Source organism: Rattus norvegicus, chromosome 3 (assembly GCF_021556685.1).
Source record: "Rattus norvegicus strain SHRSP/BbbUtx chromosome 3, alternate assembly SHRSP_T2T, whole genome shotgun sequence".
Classification (NCBI taxonomy): Eukaryota; Metazoa; Chordata; class Mammalia; order Rodentia; family Muridae; genus Rattus; species Rattus norvegicus.
The window spans coordinates 143,523,447-143,529,446 of NC_141536.1; the positions used below are offsets into that span (position 1 = coordinate 143,523,447).

At 47.5% G+C, this 6,000-nt stretch overlaps 1 pseudogene across 1 annotated transcript in view; it reads left to right on the plus strand.

Annotated features, from left to right (window-relative positions):
* Positions 1–5,789, plus strand: part of Asip (agouti signaling protein) — an 87,638-nt pseudogene extending 81,849 nt beyond the window's left edge. The window contains exons 2-4 of the transcript NR_131764.1: positions 309–459; positions 2,205–2,269; positions 5,394–5,789. The product of NR_131764.1 is annotated as an agouti signaling protein, transcript variant 1, non-coding (transcript). The remainder of the gene's footprint in view (positions 1–308; positions 460–2,204; positions 2,270–5,393) is intronic.
* The last annotated feature ends 211 nt before the right edge of the window (positions 5,790–6,000 follow it).

Genomic DNA, 6,000 nt, shown 5'->3' on the forward strand with positions numbered 1-6,000 from the left:
GAGTCAGTACTCCGCCCTCTGGACAGCACAAAGCAACACAAAGAATTCTTGTCCCCTTGGCTTCAGTCTCCCTCCTTCCCTCCCTCCCTCGTCTTTCTTCTCCCCATCTCTCCTTTTCTGTCTTCTCCCCATATCAACATCCCTTCCCTACCCTCAGCCTTGCTCCACTTCCGGCCCTTCTGAGAGACTTGTGTGGCAGAGTCGGACCACCAGTCCAAAGGCACACAGAGAGAGCAAAAAGGTACATTCATCCCTTACCACCATCTTCTCTCCCACCCACCCCTGATCCCCTTCTCTGCCCAACTTAGGCTTCTCAGGATGGATGTCACCCGCTTACTCCTGGCCACCCTCGTGGGCTTCCTGTGCTTCCTCACCGTCCACAGCCACCTGGTATTTGAGGAGACGCTTGGAGATGACAGGAGTCTAACTCACTGGATTTCTCCTCTGTTTCCATTGTGGGTGAGTAGCCTGCCTTGGGACCCAGCCTCTAGGCTCTGACCCATGAGAGGGAGTACAGTATGTCATCCTGCTGCCTGAGCTGCCTCCCGCCACAGCTATGGTGCTTTCTCCCTCATTCCTAGGGAAATAGCGTCCTTGGCAGTGTCCTTGAGAGCTTGAGTTTGGGAAAGCTCTGCGCGCCACCACTGTAATACCAAGTTTAGTGTGTCAGAGATCTGAAGAAGCCTTAGGTCAAGGTGCGTGCTTGGTGGACTTGGTTTTATTTAGCATTGATGAACTTTAACGAATCGTAGAATTCTTCAACAAAACAAACTTTAGGTAAACCTCGGAACTAGAAATCAGTCCGCGATAAATGAGTCTGGCCACGGGATGGGAAGTTACGAGGAGTAGCCGAGTCCGGCCTTGGAGATCTTGTGTGGTTTGATCTCACCTAATCATAAAGGGCTGGGGATGAAGCCCGATGGGAGTGCGTGCTTAGCACGCATAAGGTCCGATTCATTTCCTGTAAGTGATAACACACATAGTATGCTAGGTTTCGTGAGGTGACTCCCGTTCCACTTATAATTTACAACTGGTGAAACTGGAGCTTACTGGCGTTAGTTCCTAATGAGCAGAGCCAGAACGCAGACAGAGGCAGATCATACACGGAAGCTCAGGACTAGTAGATCTTTGCAGACTTGCATTTCACTGGGCACAGATCTAGACAGATCAGGGAAGTCAAAAGAGGGAAAAGAGGAGACATCAATGTTATTGATATGCCAGCCCTTTTTATTTTATTTAGTTAGTTATTGGTTTGGTTTTGTTTTTTGGTTTTGGGGTTTTTGCTTTGTTTTGTTTGTTTTGAGTATCTCAAAACAAGGTTTCTCTGTATGGCTCTGACTCTCCTGGATCTCACCCTGTAGACCAAGCTTCTTTGAACTCAGAGATCCTGCCTCTGCCTTCTAAGTGCTGGGGCTAAAGGCATGTGCCACCATGCCCTGCTGATATGTCGGTCTTTTAAAAATATTTTATTTTTATGTGAATATGTGCTTTTTGCCTTCATCTATGCTTATACACTGTATGCCTGGTACCCTCAGAGGCCAGAGGAGGACGTTGAAGCCCCTAAAACTGGAGTTACAGGCAGCTGTGAGTCACCACATAGGTGTGGAGAAACAAACCAGGCACAAACACCAAGCACTCTTAACTACTAAACCACCTCTCCAGCCCCATGTAAACATATAGAAATTTCTTACAGTGGAACTCTTTCTGGGAGATGAGAAAACTGATTGTCAAGGGAAAGACCATAGCTGCTATATAGGTTTGAGTCAGGTATACCTGGCTCTGAGATTAGATGGTGGTGGTGGTGGTGGTGGTGGTGGTGATGATGGTGATGGTGGTGGTGATGGTGGGAATGATGTGTCCAGTAACAAAAGGCTGCGTCCATTTTCCCAGGCTGTTCTTGCACCTGCGAGAACTAGCAGCGTTCAGGGGTTAGCAAGGTCAAAGACCAGCTCTCTTAACAGATGCCACTGACAGGTCCCAGGTCTCTCTTGGGTTTACTCTTGGCCTCCCCTCAGAGTACGCTGCTCTTTAGGTCTGAAGCCAGGCTAACAAGAACCTGCTGGCTTGATTCCCTAATGTGATTCATCTGGAAGTCTCCTCTTTCTCTCCCTAAGACTTCCCAGAGTCCCCTCTGCTTCTCCCACTTCACCACAGCTTGGGCCCCCAGAAACATCTGGCTTTGCTCCTTCTGTCTTTCTTTGAAGCACTGAACAAGAAATCCAAGAAGATCAGCAGAAAAGAAGCGGAGAAGCGGAAGAGGTCTTCCAAGGTAGACCTGGGAGCTCTTGAGTGGGGTGGGAGAACTGCAAGCCAGGGCTGAGAACTAAATGAAAGATACTTCCTCGGCCTCCAGGAAACAAGAAAAAAAAAAAACCTGAAAACTACCTAGAGGTTTCCTGGCCTGGAACCTTAGGGCTTCCATAGAAGCCTGAGAGCCGAAATTCAGTGAGCAAAACAGCAGCCTGCTGAAAACTAGTTCCCAAGGCTACCTGAGCATTCCTGAAATCTGTCTCTCAGTTCTTTTGGATATTTACCTAAACCCCAGCTGCTGAAGAACCACTCTTGCCTTACCTGAGTTTCCTCTTTTCCTGCCTCCTTTGCAGTCCTGGGGACCAAGTTCCAGGGACTTGTGCAAGGTGGGCCGTTCCACTCCTGAGCCACACTCTCAGCCCTAGAGTATTTCCAGCAAGATTTTGCTCTGCAGTGCAGGCTGACTGCAAACCTTCCACCCTCCTTGTCCAGAGCTCCCAGAGTGCTGAAGAGTACAGGTCCATGCCACTGTGCCCAGTTGTTTCATCTGCTTAAAAATCAGAAAGGGGAGCGATGGCTCAGTGGTGAAGAGCACTGGCTGCCCTTGCAGAGGACCCGGGTTCGATTCTCAGTATCCACATGGCCACTTGCAACTGTCTGTAACTCACGTTGCAGGGGGTCCGACACCCTCACACAGACATACATGCAATCAAAACACAAGGCACATCAAAAAATTATAAAGATAAGAAGATGTAAAGAACAGAAAATAGAAGTTGGGCGGGGTGTGGTGGTGCACAACCTTCTGCCTCCTCAGAACTCAGGAGGCAGAGACAGGTGGATCTCTGAGTTTGAGACCAGCCTGGTCTACACAGAGAAACCCTGTTCCCAAACAAACAAACTAAAAACATTAAAAAATGAAACTGAGTGGGATATGGTGGTACACAGCTGTATTCCCAGTACCTGGGGTTTGGGGGGACCACAGAGATCAGGAGTTCATGGCCATCCCAAACTACATACCAAGTTCTGGATGCGCCTGGACTGCCCAGCCACTGAAACATAGAAGTATGATAGAAACTGACACCACTTGCTATAGCTAGAGTGAGAGATTCAACAAAAAAAAAACAAACAAACAAACAAACAAACAAACAAACAAAAAAAAAAAACACCATTGATGGAGCATGGCAGCACAGGCCTGCAACCCCAGGGGCTCAGGAGGGTCCCCACTTCAAGGTCTGCTGGAACTTTGCAGCAAATTCAGGGTGCCCACCTGAGCAAATGGAGACGCTGTCACAAAATGAAAATCTTTAAAGGATGGGGATATAGTGGAGTAGTAAAGCTTGCCTGAAACACACAAAGCCCTGGGTTCAATTCCCACTACGGCAAAACAAAATACTATATTAAAGTAAGCTGCATGTTATTACCTGCTTTCTTTTCTTTCTTTCTTTCTTTCTTTCTTTCTTTTTTTTTCCGGAGCTGGGGACTGAACCCAGGGCATTGTGCTTGCTAGGCAAGCGCTCTACCACTGAGCTAAATCCCCAACCCCATTATTACCTGCTAAAGGCTCGGAGTCCAGGGTCCTCAACCCCTTTAATACAGTTCCTCATGGTGGGGTGACTGCAACCTTAAAATTATTTTCATTACTACTTCATCACTGTGATTTTGTTAGTTATGAATTGTAAATATCTGTGTTTTCCAGTGGTCTGAGGTAAGCCCTGTGAAAGGGTTATTAAGGACTCCCAAGAGGTCTTGACCCACAACTTGAGAAACGATGCTAAAACATGCTTTGTTAAAAAGGCAGTTAGACTGCATTTAAAAAAAAAAGTAATGAATGGCATATTAGGAACAAATGGAGCCTTTCAAGCTGAAATAGAGTAAAAGAATGCTTTCTCACTGATTGAGGACCATTTCATGGTTTTGTACCTATACCTAAAACCATACTGTGATAATACAGGTTCCTACACTCTGATAAATAGCAGATTGGAGCATTGTTGGTACGTCCTACTCCTGTGTTAATGTGTCTCAGATAATTGGGTCGACTGTAACCAAAGCAGAGAGCACTGAACAAAATATATGTACATACTATAATGTACATGTGCTGGTAACTCAGCAGTAAACAAGAGACTGCTGCTGTGTGGAGCTTATGTCAGTGTAGGGAAACCAGGCTGCAAGTAAATCAATAAACTAGTTTACATTCTTAGATAAAGCATGGTGAAGGCCTAGAGAAGTATTAAACGGAAATTTAGTAAGCTTGAGCAATATCCGGTAGAAACACAGTATATATATAATTTTGTATATATAACTTTGCATTTTATAATAGCCTCCTTTTTTTTTTTTCCGGAGCTGGGGACTGAACCCAGGGCCTTGCGCTTGCTAGGCAAGTGCTCTACCACTGAGCTAAATCCCCAACCCCTTATAATACTCCTTAAAAGACTAACAACATTAAGAATTCGGTAAAAAGTAATATTTTAACATGTAAACGATTTTTAAAGTTACTTTTATGCAATCTTTAAAATCTGGTGTACAGCTGACACAGCACATGTCAATCCCAATACTAAAGGTGGACCTAGTAAATTTGTGTTTAACAGGAAAATACATGTTTATGTTACACTTAAATAGAAAACTCAATTCCTCAGTTGCACTGTCCGCATTTTATTACTAAACAGCACACTGACTTCCCGTACTAGAATATCTTTAGGCTATGGGGTAGCGCTAGCCCAAAGGGCAGAGACAAAACACAGGGGTCTTCTAGGGCCCAAAGGAAGTTAGTTTTTCCCTAGAGAAATCACTGGGGACCCTTAAGCAGACAATGAGGTCATAGGAAGAGCTTTCTTCCTATGCATTGGAAGATATTAACTCTAGAGGACAGGTGTCAAGACAGCAAGTGGCCTAACCAGGGACAGTGGGTAACGGGGATGGTGAAAGGCGTGAAGCAGGAAGGTTGTTTAAAACTAGGGCTGAGTGGGGTCTAAGAAAAGAGCCCGGGCAGAGCTAGGCATGCTTGAAGATGAAGGCGGTGTGCAGGTTGGGGTGGAAGGCAAGGACCCTCTGGGATGCCCTGCACTCAAGAGTAGAGGTGGGTAGGGGTCAGAGGGTCGCAGGATGGCGTGGCCCGTTCAGCAGTCTTCAACGTCTCTCTCCTACAGAAAAAGGCTTCGATAAAGAAGGTGGCACGGCCCCCGCCACCTTCGCCCTGCGTGGCCACCCGCGACAGCTGCAAGCCGCCTGCGCCCGCCTGCTGCAACCCGTGCGCCTCCTGCCAGTGCCGTTTCTTCGGCAGCGCCTGCACTTGCCGCGTACTCAACCCCAACTGCTGATCCCGCTGCTGCGCTGCGCTGCGCTGCGCTGCGCGCGCAGCTTCTGAAACAGGGTGACTGGGCGGGACCTCAGGGTCCCGCGCTTCTAGACTGAGGGGCGGGTCTCTGCGGGTGGGGCTTATAGGTGGGCGTGGCCAGTGGTTGTGAGTTGTGGGCGCTTTCAGAAGATGGGTTTTCTAGGAAACTTAGTGGAGGCTAAAATCAGAATACAGTATTTTTAGACTGCTGGGAAAGTGTGACTGTTTCTTTAAAAAGCCGAAAGTTTCCTGCTCCGTTACGGAGTTCTGGTTCCTGCGGAGATCCTGCCGTCTGCACACGCGCCACTCTTGACCCTAGAGAAACAGCTATATACCGCCTACACCTGCTCTCGTGGGTGTTACCGCATCTTGCGGGTGGGCACGTTGTTGCCCGGTTCCTTCCAGCCTGCCAGTGCCTA